This window comes from Macrobrachium nipponense, chromosome 6, assembly GCF_015104395.2.
Source record: "Macrobrachium nipponense isolate FS-2020 chromosome 6, ASM1510439v2, whole genome shotgun sequence".
In the NCBI taxonomy this organism is placed as follows: domain Eukaryota; kingdom Metazoa; phylum Arthropoda; class Malacostraca; order Decapoda; family Palaemonidae; genus Macrobrachium; species Macrobrachium nipponense.
In genome coordinates this window covers 76,777,657-76,794,162 of record NC_061108.1, presented here as the reverse complement: position 1 = coordinate 76,794,162, position 16,506 = coordinate 76,777,657, and the positions used below count along the sequence as shown (strand labels likewise).

The following is a 16,506-nucleotide window of genomic DNA, read 5'->3' as shown; positions in this document are numbered from 1 at the left end:
GTTCTAAACAGAACCAGCCCATCCTCCTGCTGTCTCCTCAATCACAACCGGTCGACCTCCTACGCACTCTCGCCGGCCTTCAACCCTACGTATGAAGGTCAGGGCTACCCTCCCTTAACAAGCAACCGAGAGGTAGGGCGAGAGGCTACTTTCGCCAGCGTGGCGCGAGGAAGGGCGACAAGGAGCAGGCAGTTCAGAGGAGGGCGTGGTGGTCAACCCGCCCATCAACAATGAGGCTCCCAGGTAGGAGGGAGGCTGTTCTCTTCCGTCACAGGTGGGGGTTCAGCAATTGGGCACAGAGCATAGTGTCCAAAGGGTTGGGTTGGAGTTGGATCAAAGATCCTCCTCCAATCAAATCATTCCGCCAAATACCATCAAAGGAATTGACAGATTACGCGGAGGAACTCCTTCAGAAAGGAGCTATTGCGAGAGTCAAGCATCTAAAATTTCAAGGTCGCTTATTCAGCGTGCCAAAGAAAGGCTCAACAAAAAGAAGGGTAATCTTAGACTTGTCAAAGCTAAACTCTTTCATTCGTTGCGACAAGTTCAAGATGCTTACCCTCTCGCAAGTAAGGACCTTACTTCCGCGTGGAGCCGTCACATGCTCCATCGATCTTACAGACGCATACTATCATATCCTATAGCCAGACACTTCCGCCCATTCCTAGGATTCAGGCTAGGAAATCAGACATTCTCATTCAAAGTGATGCCCTTCGGTCTGAATGTAGCCCCCGGGGGTATTCACGAAAATAGCAGAAGTGGTTGTGCAGCAATTGAGAACTCAGGGAATCATGGTAGCAGCATACCTCGACGATTGGTTGATCTGGGCACCAACTGTCGAGGAATGTCTCAAAGCCACCAAAAAGGTAGTTCACTTTCTGGAACATCTGGGGTTCCAGATAAACAAAACGAAATCCAGACTTACCCCGGAGTCTCGTTTTCAGTGGCTGGGATCCAATCCGGGATGGTTGTCTTCCCACAATCTGTCAATTCCAGTGGCCAAACGGAAGGAAATAGCAAAATCTGTCAGGCAATTTCTCAAATGCAAACAAACATCAAGGAGAAACCAGGAAAGAATCCTAGGGTCCCTTCAGTTTGCTTCGGTAACAGATATCCTCCTGAAAGCAAGGCTAAAAGATATAAATCGAGTTTGGCGATCGAGAGCAAACACCCAAATCTCGAGACAAGTTGTCAGTAATTCCACAGATCCTTCGCAATCAACTCCGTCCATGGTCAAAAGTAAAGTACTTAGCCAAGCGGGTACCCCTTCAATATCCCCTTCCAGTGTTAACCATTCACACGGATGCCTCCCTGTCCGGGTGGGGGGGATATTCTCAGTTCAAACAGGTTCAGGGGACTTGGCATCAGTTCAATTTCGCCAGCTCCACATAAACGTTCTGCGAAGCAATGGCAGTATTTCTTACCTTGAAGAGACTGCTTCCCCCGAAAAAGTCTCATCTAAGGCTAGTTTGGACAGTGCAGTGGTAGTTCATTGCATCAAACAGGGGAGGGTCCAAATCCAAGCATGTGAACCATGTCATGATAGCCATCTTTGCCCTAGCAAACAAACACAAATGGCATCTGTCCGCCACTCACCTGGCGGGGGTAAGAAATGTGATAGCAGACGCTTTGTCCCGGTCAGTTCCTCTGGAATCAGAATGGTCCCTAGACGAAGGGTCATTCCAGTGGATATGCGGAGAGTCCCAGGTCTCCAAGTAGATCTCTTCGCCTCAGAAGCGAACCACAAGCTCCCTTGCTATGTGGCCCCCAACCTGGACCCTCTGGCTTATGCCACGGACGCCCTGTCGTTAGATTGGGATCAGTGGAGAAAAATTTATGTTTTTCCAGTGAATCTTCTCTTGAAAGTCTAAGCAAGCTGAGGACTTTCAAAGGAATAGTAGCTCTGATTGCACCGGACTGGCCCAAGAGCAAACTGGTATCCTCTTCTTGGTGGAATTGGGTCTCCGACCTCAACGGATTCCCAATCCCAAGCTGTCACAATCAGTACAAATGAGGACTGTGTTCACTTCCTCAGGAATTCTTACAGACCCTAACTTTATGGACTTCATGAAGTTTGCGGCTAATACCCCTATGCTAATATGATCCACAAAAATATTCTCTTCCTAGAATCAGATAAGAGAGAGTCAACCATTAGACAATAGACTCAGCTGTTAAAAAATTAGCATCCTTCCTGAAAGAATCAAACACACTACAACCATGACAGTTAATCTAGCTATATCCTTTTTCAGATCCTTGTTTGAAAAAGGTTTAGCAGCTAGCACTATTACTACTCATAAATCGGCTTTGAAGAAGATCTTTCAGTTAGGTTTTCAGATAGATCTGACTGAATCTTATTTCACGTCTATTCCTAAAGCCTGTGCTAGACTTAGACCTTCTCAAAGGCCTACTGCAGTTCATGCCGTTCTTAAATGATGTCCTCAAACTAGCTTCAGATACTGACAACTCGTCTTGTACATTCATAATGCTTCTTAGAAAGACATTATTCTTATTAAGCCTAGCTTCAGGAGCTAGAATTTCAGAACTGTCGGCTCTATCCAGATATGCGGGTCATGTGGAATTCCTCCCCTCAGGAGAAGTTCTGCTTGCTCCGGATCGTCGTAGCTTTTTAGCTAAAATGAGGATCCTCTTGCAAGGTGGGCCCCTTGGAAAGTCATCCACTTCCCAAGACCCTTCTCTCTGCCCAGTATCAACTTTAAGAGCCTTTCTATCTCGTACATCCTCAAGATCCTCAGGTTTTTTCTCTCTTCAACGATGAGAAAAAGGTTGGTACTTTGTCAGTAAAAGGTATTATTAGGACAACAAATCCTTTACTTCATTAAACAAGCCAATCCTGATTCATCCCAAAAGCACATGATATCAGGGGAGTAGCCACCTCAATTAATTTACTTTCAACATATGAACTTTGAGGATCTTAAAAAGATACTGGATGGAAATCTCCGACAGTCTTTAAACGTCATTATCTAAAGTCCTTGGAATCTTAAAATTTTCAGCAGTAGCAGCGGGAAACATTGTTTCTCCTGATACTGTATAGTAGTCGTAGTACAGATCCAGGTCTCCTTTCTACCTACCTCATCCAACATGCCTCACCCTATCGCCATGCTACTCGGATATCCTAGCCTTAGCCGCTGAAATCAATACTAGTGGATTGTCCCATTATTTTTTTGCTAGGGACATCCACACTTTGTACTGATAATGTACTTCAGTGTACCTACCCTTATTTTTATGCTAGGGTAGGACACAATGTGTTTGTATGTTTTGTAAATAATTTTCTAAGTAAATCTATTTTATTGATATTACACTGCATTATTATAATTTACTATGTTTACTGTAATTTTAAGTACTTTACATTACTAACGTTCTTTTATGTTACTGTTTAGAATAAGTTAGGCTTAAGTACTTAGTTTGTATGCTGTAATTGATTTACTTATATTATATCCCTCGTTTTACAACTGCTTTTCATTTGTCCTTTTTTCCCATCTTGTCTGTTTCTCTGGTACTCTTTCATAGGCCGACACGAGCTGAGCCCAGAAAAGGGATTTTGACGAAGGAAAAATCTATTTCTGGGTGATTGGCTCGTGTCGCCCTATGAAACCCACCCTGTATTGTTTACCCCCCCATGCAGGACAAGATGTTTTTAGATTAAGGATGTCCGCTAGGGGCGCTGCTGTCCGTGGCGTCCTCTAGTAGTAGTAGTAGCGGCCGCATCGCCCGTTGGTATCAGCTCTCTCTTGTGGGGATTCTGATTGGAAGTTCTAATTGGTGAATGTCTCGTGGTAGTGTTCTCACTCGCCCCTATTACCATACCGACACTTCTTTTTAAGAGTGAGCGAGTCAGTTTTACTGACATTTTCTTAATTTTGTTTTTCTCTGGTAATTTTAGATTAATTTTACCTAGAAAGAATGATATTAAGGATCCTTTCATAGGGCGACACAAGCCAATCACCCAGAAATAGATTTTTCCTTCGTCAAAATCCCTTTTTCGACCATTTCGGTAGAGTCAAAGTTGACCGAAGGTTGATAATTTGGCACTTATCATTATTTATATGAAAATATTTCAAAACTGATAAAAGCTACAACCATGGGTTGTTTTTAGTTGTATTCTACATGAAATTGCACACATTTCCATAAATAAAACTTTATGTAACAGCTAATTTAAAATGGTGCAAACTTTACGACAATCGGATGAAAAAATTTATGATTTTTTCGGAAGAGTTACCGCGTGGACGTAAGGAAAAAGTTTTTTTTTTTCATAAATTCACCATAAATCGAAATATTGTGCTAGACTTCCAATTTGTTGCAAAATGAAGGTAAATGATTGAATATTACTAGAATATAAGTTTTAGCTTACAATTGCGTTTTTCGACCATTTCGGTAGTCAAAGTTGAAATTTTGGCACTTATCGTTATTTATATGCAAATATTTCAGAACTGATAAAAGCTACAACCATGAGTTGTTTTTTGTTGTATTCTACATGAAATTGCCTATAACTATTTTTCCGCAAATTTTTAAAAAAACTTTTTTATATTGATGTACCGTACATCCAATCGGCACCTAACAGACAATTTATATCGACGTTTAATACATCCAATTGGCGTTAAAGGGTTAATGGCCACCACCCTAATTATATTAATGGCCAAACCAGGCAATGCCGAGAGTCCTATCCCCCGAACCAAACCACCCCTGGAATCCATCACCAGCTCTGCAGAACAGTTCTGCCCTTGAGGTATCAATGTGAACAATCCTATTGATATCCCTCGGGTCCAAACATTATCAGGTAGTGGATAATTCTATCACAGTTCCCACTAAAGTATTACCCTCAGATGCAGCCCAAGCCATGATACCATTTCCTATTCATCAGGTCAAATAAAGTTTACCAAAAATAGAAATTTCCAAATTGATTTAATCCAAACTAAATAAACATAAAAAATGTAGAATCTTGGACTCAAACTCAGGAACAAATTCCAGCACTTCAAGAGGCCCCCTCACCATGCGAAAGGGGTCCAAAGTTGAGGGGGATATGTATATGAATTAACTTATAAAAATGTATTAAGAGTAGGATGAAATTGTTTGATGCTACTAGCAGTACCAAAAACCTCTCACCACTGTACAACAAAAAATTTAAATCTTCTTGTTACTAAAAGAAAATGACAAATTTTCTAAGACAATTTGTATTTTTCATAGCTACAAACCTGAGGTCTTAACAATAGGATAATTTCTAGCGCCTAGCTGGATCCTGTTAAAAAGCAGACGAAAGCAAGGAATCTTGTGATGACTGGCAACACATGAGTAGATCGAGTGAAGAGTGGTCAAACACCGCTCATCTACACCAGTCTTTCCCGACTCAGGATGACTTAACAAATAAGAGGGGCGGCTAGAGGTGGGCAGTATAACATTAAGACCTCAGGCTGGTAGCTATGAAGAATACAAATTGTCTTAGAAAATTTGTCATTTGTTCATACGTGAACAAACCCTCGGTCTTAACAATAGGATAGACTCATACTTGGAGGGAAGTATAAGACATCCTAGACGACTGGGGGCCTTACCCACCAGTCCAGCTCTCAAAAGAAATAGTTTTCTTGGAGAGGGACTGAAGCCTGTTGAGAAGCTAGATACACTAATATTTAACCACTCAGAACCTGAGTGACGTACAATGATATATGGGATAACCATTGTATAGGAAACTAAAGAGAAACTTTGACTGTCCAATAACAAACCAAGACATTAGGGTTTGTAGTACTCCCGACTCCTCCTTGCCCAGGAGCGGAGCCTATGCTACCAAATAGTGGGTAAGATATTGTATATTGCACAACCACACTACCATATGACTACCTCACTCACCTGTATCAGACTAGTCCAGCAAATGACGTGTCTATTCCTTTAACCGCCCAAAGGAAGAAGGAAAGGTACAAGAGAAAGAAGGAGACCAGCCAACTCACTCATTCTCTCATCCACACAATCATCTTAGGTAAGATACAAAGGTGCCCCGTTAAGGGCAACTATGTTGGGCAGCCACAGGACCCAGGACCCAGGGAAAACGTGTCCATAGATCTGTGGGCAACATCCTTAAGATAGAAGGAGGTGAACGTGGACTGACGTAACCAACTACCAGCGCTCAGCACTCTATGTACGGTGGGCACCCAGTATTCGCGTTCTCCGGATTCGAGGACTCACGCATTCGCAGATTTCTCTCGGGAACGTTTCCCCACATTATTCGCGGAAAATTCGCGCATTCGTGGTATTTTTCTATGAGAAATATCCACAAATTCGTGTTTTTTTTTATCAATTTCATCATAAAATGCACTTTTTGTGATAAAACTATTAAAAAAAACCAAGTATGAAAATTTTTAGCGGTTTTTCTTGAGTTTTAACTAACAAAATAGGCTGATTTTAGCATTTTTATAGGGGTTCCAAACATTCACGGGTTCTAACTATTCACGGGGGGGTCTGGTACACATCCCCCACGAATACGGGGGACCACTGTACAGCCAAGTTCTTTTTGAAAGCCAGAGAGAGACCAATACCCCTAACGTCATGTGCTCTAGCCTGTACAGACGTGGTGTGGAATCATCAAGAGTCAAGTATGCCTGTCTGATGGCTTCCTGTATCCAAAAAGAGATATAGTATTATTAGAAACCTCTTCCTTTGTATGACCTGTACTAACAAAAAGTCTGCGGCAGCCTGGTCTAATGTGCCAAGTCCTTTTAACCCTTTAAAGCCAATTGGACGTATTAAACATCAACATAAATTGTCTGTCGGGTGCCGATTGGACGTATGGTACGTCGATAAAATAAAAAAAAAAAAAATGGCAGAAAAATACTTATAGGCCTACCAGCCGAAAACTTTTGAATCACGCGCCTTGGGGGATGCTGGGAGCTCACGGATAAAGGCGTTGTTTTATTTACAATCGTTACGCAGGCGAGCAATCGCAAATTTCTTTCTTATCGCACTAAAAAGTATCACTGACACATCTCAGAATTATTTTGTCACCTTGAATAATTTTTGCACCATTTTAAATTAGCCGTTACATGGAATATTATATATGAAAATGTGCGCGATTTCATGTAGAATACAAGAAAAAAAAATACTCATGATTGCAGCTTTTATCAGTTTTGAAATATTTTCATATAAATAACGATAAGTGCCAAAATTTAACCTTCGGTCAACTTTGACTCTACCGAAATGGTTGAAAAACGCAATTGTAAGCTAAAACTCTTATATTCTAGTAATATTCAATCATTTACCTTTATTTTGCAACAAATTAGAAGTCTCTAGCACAATATTTCGATTTATGGTGAATTTATGAAAAAAACTTTGTCCTTACGTCCGCGCGGTAACTCTTCCGATAAATTTTTTCGTGCGATTGTCGTAATGTTTGCACCATTTTAAATTAGCCATTACATAAAGGTTTATATATGGAAATGTGCACAATTTTATGCACAATACAACTGAAAACAACTCATGGTTGTAGCTTTTATCAGTTTTGAAATATTTTCATATAAATAATGATAACTGCTAAAATTTCAACCTTCGTCAACTTGACTCTACAGATGGTCGAAGAAAAGCATATTGGTAAGCTAAACTCTTATATTCTAGTAAAATTCAATCATTTACCTTCATTTTGCAACAAATTGGAAGTCTCTAGCACAATATTTCGATTTATGGTGAATTTATGAAAAAAAAAAAACATTTTCCTTACATCCGTGCGGTAACTCTTCCGAAAAAAATCAAAATTTTTTTCGTCCGATTGTTGTAATGTTTGCACCATTTTAAATTAGCCATTACATAAAGTTTTACGTATGAAAATGTGCACAATTTCATGTAGAATACAATAAAAATAATTGAAGGTTGTAGCTTTTCTCATTTTCGAAATATTTGCATATAAATCACGATAAATAGAAAAAAAACTACGTTCGGTCAAATTTGACTCGACCAAAATGGTTGAAAAACGCAATTGTAAGCTAAAAATCTTACAGTCTAGTAATATTCAGTCATTTATCTTCATTTTGAAATAGATTCAAAGTCTCTAGCACAATATTTAGATTTATGGTGAATTTTTAAAAAATCTTTCCTTCCCTCCGCACGCGGATTCTCCGCCGCAAATCTCCGAAATGCATACATCGCATTCTCGTAATATTTGCTCCGTTTCATATTAGGCGTTTCATAGAGTTTTATACACCAAAAATTAATTGAAGGCTGCAGCTTTTCCCATTTTCGAAATATTTACATATAAAAAAATATATTTAAAAAATTCGACATTCGGTCAAATTTAACTTGTCCGAAATGGTAAAAAACTGCAATTGTAAGCTAAAACTCTTATGGTATAGTAATATTCAATCATTTATCTTCATTTTGAAACAAATTGGAAGTCTCAAGAACAATATTTAGATTTATGGTGAATTTTTGAAAAAAATGACAATTTGTCGAAAATTGCATTTTTCCTAACTATACAAACCTGAGGTCCTTTAACAATAGGAAGGTAACTAGCGGCAGCTGGGACGGTCGTAAGCTTCGAACAAGGGGAGAACGGTAGTTAACTGCTTGTCCGATCGTCGCGCGCGCCGCGCGCCTGAGAGGTGAAGAATCACTTTTGCTTTATGGCCCATGCAAAAATAGTTGCAGAGTGAGGGGTGGCATGAGGTGGGACTATATGTAAAGGACCTCAGGTTTGTATAGTTAGGAAAAATGCAATTTTCGACAAATTGTCATTTGTTCCCGATACGTAATACAAACCCTCGGTCCTTAACAATAGGAAGATCACTTGTTGGTGGGAGGAATCTGAGTCTTTTTGGTGAACAGACTGGTGTTCGTCCAACCCTGGAGTGCCTCCCTGGTCGTAAGAGCAAGGTGGAGGGATCCAAAACCTCTGTCCGACTGATCGGGGTGTGTGCACCGCAGGATCAATGGTCAGACCTCTGGGCCGAGTACTAAGAGAGAGGCAAGCGTATCTCTTCGTACCAGCAAGCAAGAACTTGTTCCTGTTTGCAAGAGACAATCATAAAATGATGGGTTTGTCTCAAATTGGCATCCACTTCCTCCCCCTTGTTGGAGGAAGTGGTGGATATTACTCCTATCCCTACTGAAAGGGATAGGATGGTGCTCTATTGAGTAGCTCACCTGCAATCTCGTCCTTACCCAGCAGGGTGACGACCGTGTCCCTCTACCCAAAGGTAGAGGGAAGAAAAAGATGGGAAGAGGAGCCAGTCACACTCTCATCTCCAATCCATTCTTACGGTCACACCAGGACTCGATGCTGTTCAGCCTGCCGAGGGTCGGGTGGGATGGGTTAACTACACAACGTGTTGAGCAACCACCACGGTTCCCAAGGAAAAAGATCCAAGGAACTGTGGGCAATATCCTGAAGGTAGAAGGAGGTGCATGCGGTCCGGTTGGACCAGGCGCCTGCCTTCATTACCTGCGCCACGGAGAAGTTCTTGCGGAACGCGAGAGAATGATGAAGAGGCGTCCACATCATCCTGGGTGTCGAGTTTCTTCAGACAGCTCCGTCGCACCTTCACAGGACAAAGCAGCATAGCCTTCGTATCGGAGGCGGTGACGTCCAATTAGGGAGGGTATTGTGAAGGACTCGAACCAATCGTCAGTTAACCGAAGGGTTTCTGATCTTCGCTACGAAGATCGGTACTAATCGAGCGCACAAATCCCCATCCCTTTTTTGGGCTTGACTTCTCAAGAGAAGTCATGCAGTTACCTAAGACAAAAAGAAGGGAATAGTCGTATGACCTATCCCTCTTCTCGACTTTGGTTATGTACAGTACTCATACTGACAAGCTATTAAGACGAAGTAATGATTGCTCTGAACAACCAGACTAAGTCCCACAGCATAGTTCGTAACTGACTCTTGGGCGCTCTGACAGCTGCCGACTGACTGGTTCGGAATCAGTAGAGGCAAGTTGTCCAAGCATCCGGGTAAGTCACGTGACCTTTCGCCCTTTAAAGAGTTATGGCTGAGAGACCAACAAATAAAATATTTGTTAGTCACCGATGCCGGACGGCGCGGCGATGATTCTCTTAATGCATAACGCTCCAAAGGCGAAAGTCAATTGCCTTCAAAAGACCGAGGTCCCTGATGGCAAGAAAATCTCATAGACGGTTGAATCTCAGCTTAAGGAGAAACAACACTATGTGACGTTGAAGACGAAGGTAGGCAATGAATGCAACCTACGTCTTCCAGCTGAATCGAGAGAAGGAATCTCAAGATTCTAAACCTGTGCTTACAAATGACTGAAAACGCTAACCACCACATTTCATTGCTGTCCGTGTGCAATGAAAGCGGGGCGTTCTTCAGTAATGAAACACAGGGGAGAGCCGCTTGAAGAACTGCTTCTCATGGGCTGAAACGTTTGGAAGTAGAGCTGGCAGGTGTGGGAGTAGGCGATGTCTTTCAATACATCTGCAATCCGTGAACAATGAACGAAATTGTACACCTCCGAATACAAGATATTTTGAGGACAAACTCAGATTCCGCAAAAATCATTCGCATTATCGGGATACGATGCAGCAAGAGACTATTACAGAATTCTGTTACCGTGCGGTAAACAGAAAGATGAGTAGTCGAATAGATATCTCTGTTTAAAATTCTTCGCAATACCGAAGACGATGAATACTAGCGTTTCACAGCAGTAGATGGTCATTCATGTATGCGAGAATCCCCGTTATCAGATAACTTAAGTCCGTGATTGTTGGGCAGAGATACGGTTGTTATTCAATCAAAGCAGGTGAGAAAGACATAAAACCAACCGTCTATCTCAAAGCGGCAGCTGATACTGAAATGCCTCGGGCAATTCAATACGCAGTAGCTGTCGCTGACTCGTCATCCTGAGTGCCAAGTAATCCTTTCCACGAAGGAATGCGTTCGGCTAGAACCACGAGCATAAAAAGATATGCTCGAGCAATTATATTTAAGCGAAACGAATTTCGGTAAAATATAAAAGCTTAAATGGTGTTGTTGTGACAACACCATAAGTATATAAATTGAAACTGGAAAACTCCTGGTAGGTTGCAGGCAACCCGGGTTGCAGTTCAATTAGAATACTTTTTCGTCTAAGTCGCAATCCGTAGAATAACCAGGATATGCGCCTACCCTCGGACCATTCAACTGCTTAGCAGAATCATGTCCGCGAGGTTAATATACGTAGTATATTTGTAGGATTCTGAACAACGATCTCCATCCTAAATTCTTTCCTTCAAGAAAACAAAATAAGGATTGGAGATCGACCACCTTCGTTCTCTATTAAAGAGAGTGAAGGAGAAGTCTTCCTCGAAGGAAAGCTTCAATGGTGAACAGAATACTAAGACGATAGTTCCAGCCAAACTGGATATTCCCGTCCGTTCTTCTCTATTCCAGGTTGGTCGCCTACTGTGAGAAAGTCTTCTTTCAGCAGCAGTCTTCTTCCTAATGCTAGAAATTCCGAGGTTCCCGATTATCGTGTAACATATCGGGGATTCTCGTCTCGCTCACTTTGGACCCGTTGGTTCTCGCCTAAGTGTTTGGAGGATCGTAAGAAACTTCTAAACCACTCTGAATGCGGCCTAGAAATTCCGTAGAATTCTAAAGCAGTCTGCGAAACCCCCACCGAAATTCGTCAAACGATATCGGGCTGGTGGTCCCTCTCGATTCCCGTAGTAAATCGAGAATGGGGCAGGATCCCTCCTCAACGACCGGGGTGGCTTAACGTCAGGTAGGACCCGAAGGTCCCCCCTGGTAGCGCAGTCCCCAACGTGGGATCCTACAGAGAAATCTCTGTAGGATCTTCCCCTTTCCCTCGTAGCCGTAAGGAGAGAGGGAATGGGGGAGGAATTGGATACTCGCTCGCCTTCCAGTGGAACTAGCAGTTGGAGAAGAGTAGGAGCAGCCATCGCCTTGCGGCGATAGCCTCTCAGAGTCGGGAAAACGTATCGTCAGGAGAAAACGTTTTTCCGAGGAGGGTTACGAACTCTCACGTAGGTAAGGGTCTGCCGCCACTGTGAACGTCGTCGGGTGGGGCTGATCGACACCTGACAGGAGAGAGCGATACCGTCCCTCCGACTCATTCCAGTCCTCGTCGAGGTAGAAACCTCTCAGGAGGACCGAAGGCCGAGTAGTAACAGGCGGTCCCCGGGTTTACGACGGTTCGGCTTACGACGTTCCGAGGTTACGACGCTTTCTAAATTTATTCAATGGAAATTCCGTCCTGGGTTATGACGCTTGTTCCGAGGTTTACGACGCTGACGCTTCCGACGCTCCGAGTTAATGACGCTTTTAAAAAACGCATGCTATGATAAAATCCTTTATAGTTAGCACAGTACATAATAAAAAAATAGTTTTTGGTTACATTACAACAAAAATTTTGAGGTTATGATGATTTTTGACACTTTTTTTTTTCGTATTTTTGAATTTTTTTTGTTTACTGACGCCGCATATGCGGAACTAGTTTGCGGGCGATGAATACACTAGCTTGGGAGCGCAGTTTAAACAGTCCAAAAGCGCAAATATAATGAAAAATCATTGCTTGTTTCCAGTACATAATTAAAAAAACTAAGTTTCTGGTTAGATTACAACACAAATTCCAAGGTTACGACGTTTTGTTATGCTTTTTAACGATACCTCATATGCAGAACTAGTTTTTTGAGCGGAGGTGCATAAATTAATTAACGCTATTAAACTGTATGGTAAATTGACCGAACAACGACCTCGGACGGTCGAGGACGCCAAGCGTAACAATACGAAAGGACGCCACTTCAATCGCGTGCCTGCCTGCATTCCACTAGGTTGTGTGCTGAGACGTTGCTGAAATTCCTTGCCATTTTCGCTAATTTACAATGGCTCCTAAACGCCAAAGTACTTCCTCCGATGATAGTTCATCCAAGAAGAGGAAGGTCATCACGATGGAGGTCAAATATGACGTGATAAAGCGTTCGGAAGAAGGGAGAAACTAACACCGAAATAGGCCGTTCTTTAGGCTTGAGCAGGACCACGGTGGTAACCATTGTGAAGGATAAGGAACGTATTCTGAAGCACGTTAAGGATGCTGCACCGATGAAGTCAACGGTGATAAACGAGAAGCAACGTAGCCAGAGCATTGTTGAAATGGAGAAATTGCTCATGATCTGGCTGGAGGACCAGAACCAGCGACGTGTTTCCGGTGAGCTTAAGTGTGATCCAGGAGAAGGCTAGAGCGCTGCATGAGGCAGTAGTGAAAAGTTTGGACGAAGGCAGTGCTGGTGGTGAATTTTCCGCGAGTAGAGGTTGGTTTAACCGTTTTAGGCTCGTGCAAATTTGCATAATGTGAAGCTGCAAGGTGAAGCTGCTAGTGCTGATAGCGAAGCAGCAGAAAGTTTTCCAGGTGGTTTGGCTGAGATAATTAAGGATGGTGGTTACACGGCTGACCAAGTCTTTAATGTGGATGAGACTGGATTATTTTGAAAAGAATGCCAAATCGAACGTACCTTTCCAAGGAGGAGAAGTCAGCACCTGGCCATAAAGCTGGAAAGGAGCGACTGACTTTGCTGTTTGGGGCCAATGCAAGGTGTGATTGAAACTGAAGCCCTTGCTGTGTATTTGGCCGAGAATCCCAGGGCTTTCAAGGGCATTTTCAAGAGTCAACTCCCTGTGATTGGAAATCTAACAAGAAGGCGTGGGTTACCTTAATGGTCTTCGAAGATTGGTTCAATGACCATTTCGTGCCAGCAGTGGAGCGGTATTTGACTTCGAAGGGTCTGCTTTTAAGGCCCTCTTAGTCCTGGACAATGCCCTGGTCACCCTTCAAATTTGAGCGACATGCATCCTAATGTGAAGGTGGTGTACCTCCCACCCAATACCACATCGCTGATACAGCCAATGGACCAGGGAGTAATAGCAAATTTCAAGGCTTACTACCTTAGAAGGACCATACGTTTTGCTTTGAGGGCCATAGAAGCTAACAAGGAGTTGACACTGAAGCATTCTGGAAGGGCTACAAAACATTGCAGATGCAGTGAAGAACATTGCAAAGTGCTTGGGACGAGGTGAAGACGACCACTTTAAAATGGGCCTGGAGGAAACTGTCCACAGTTTGTGCACAGTTTGAAGGCTTTTTGGACCAGGCAGAAGACGTCGAGACTGTGACGAGGAAGATCGTAGGGCTAAGCAAGAGGCTGCAACTAGATCTTGAACCTGATGATGTAACAGATTCTGCTGGCTTCCCATGGGAGAGGAATTGTCTGCAGAGGACTTACTAGAACTTGAACAACAAATGATTGAGGAAGAGGAGGCGGCACCAGAGACCAAAACCCAGGTCATTAACTGTGAAAGGCTTGTCAGAGGGTTTTTACTCATCTGGAGAGAGCCTTGGCTTCTTTTGAGGCAGAAGACCCTAACGTTTCTAGGTTTGACAAAATCAAGAGAGGAATCATGGATTTGGTGACTTTCTACAAGGAGACCCTGAAGGAGAAGCAGACGAAGAGAAGTGTGCAGTCCAGGCTTGACACTTTCTTTCACAAGTCTCCAGTACCACCACCTCCCCACTCCTAGTCCTGGTAAGGAATTCTGAACTGTTTTACTAATTTATGTGTTTACATAGTGTACATATTAAAATGTGTTAATTTTTTAATGTAACAACTAAATGTAAGAGTAAATTGTAACTTCATTAATTTTCATCATTTGTAATTTTATTGCAGAAGTGGTGACAGTTCCAGATCCCCTGTACTACCTGTGACAGTTCCAGATCTCCCTGTACTACCTGTGACAGTTCCAGATCTCCCTGTACTACCTGTGACAGTTCCAGATCCCCCTGTACCTGGACCCTCTGTATCAGCCCGCCCACCTGCACGTGTACAATCAGGTAAGCAATTTCATTTTTCTCATTTTCATGTTGGAAATTGTTTACACCCTACATACATACGTACACTAACTTACATAGTGGTACAATGTGTTTGATGTTGCATAACCTTATTATTTTTTTTTTTTTTTTTTTTTCCATTTCAGACCCCTTTGATAGTGACAGTGACCCAGATGACCCTGAGCCTTTCCATGGTTTTGATGCCTCGCCCTATACATCAGGTAAGGAATCCTTAACAAATTTGTATAAAATGTTTTATAAATTGCTAATAGAAATTTTATTAAAAGTGTACATATGCTACAATTACATCCACCTATAATATATTTATGTACCCTATCATTCTTTCCAGATGTAGATGTTCCCTCATCAGTTGATACAAGTATCACCTCCCAGAACCCAAATCAGTTGATACGAGTAGTATCACCTCTCCATTCCTTCAGGTAAAAGAATTCTTCATTTTTTATATTGAACATACGTATTACACACTACATATGTCAAACAGTAATAACATGTGCAGTAGTTACAGTAGTAGTAACTATCATTTTATATATTTTTTATCATTCCAGACTCCCAAGCACCTGCCCATCCCACTCCATAGCCCAGCCACCCACTCTCATGTACCATATGACCATCCCAGTAAGCAAGCCAACCACTAGAATTTGGTAAGGACATTTTTTTTTTATTAATGTTTTAATATTACATATGTAATAACCATGTTATGTATGTAACATACATACTATAATCATATGTACTATTACATTATCATTCCAGATTGGCATGCACCTGTGACTTACATAAACCAGACCTCTACATAGCCTACATGTCTTCATTTTGCTGGAGGTAAGGAATTCTCAGTTGTGTTTAATGTTTGCATACGTACAATAAATTTGTACACCTAAGTGGTTACATACTGTCCTTTAATATTAATTCTTCATTCCAGACTGCCATCATCCTAGCCTGTTATCTGTGATAAAGCACACTGAAGTTAGGTTTGGAATGCATCCTTATCATGAATGCTACACCTCCACCTCCATCTCCCACCTAGGTAACAGCTTTGAGACTCACTAAAAGTTGGTAAGTTATGTAAGGAATTTCTAAATTAAGTTTTATACTACATGTTATATGTGATATTAAACCACTGTATGGTGCATATTACTGTATGTAACTTACTATGCATAGAGTACTTACTGACATACTAATTATTTTTTGTACATTCCAGAACCCCCTGAATGATGTAGGCTATGGGCCACATAAGACTTTGTCCCATCCAGGGTTACGATGAATGCAAAAATATAAACTAAAGGTAAGGAAATTAATTAACATACATTAACTCTTTTAGTACTCTTGATATACTACAGTAATTAACATATGCATTCACAACTTTCTGTAGTGTATATTTTTGTACACTAATTTTGTTACTTTTTCCTTCCAGAACCAACATTTTTCACACAACTCCAGGTTGTTACTACAAGTGTCATCAAGGGATAACTACTACAAGTAGAAGCACCATTTTTGGATGGAAAAAACCCTTCAGGAAAGTACACGTATCACATGTAACATGTAGTGTAACAAAGTAGTATATGAACAGTAAGGTTTTTACATACAGTAGTACATATTACATACTACGTACATAACTTTTTTTACAGGAATTTCCAACCAAGTTTGATTATGT

The 16,506-nt window shown here is 41.7% G+C and overlaps 1 protein-coding gene and 1 long non-coding RNA gene across 5 annotated transcripts in view; one reads left to right on the top strand and one right to left on the bottom strand.

The window, feature by feature from the left end:
* The window catches only part of LOC135216354 (phenylalanine--tRNA ligase, mitochondrial-like), a 292,985-nt gene that overhangs the window by 78,057 nt on the left and 198,422 nt on the right, over window positions 1–16,506 (bottom strand). The window lies entirely within an intron of this gene.
* Window positions 14,701–15,465, top strand: LOC135216355 (uncharacterized). Its single transcript, XR_010314863.1, has 3 exons — window positions 14,701–14,837; window positions 14,981–15,055; window positions 15,184–15,465. It is a non-coding gene; the product is annotated as an uncharacterized LOC135216355 (long non-coding RNA).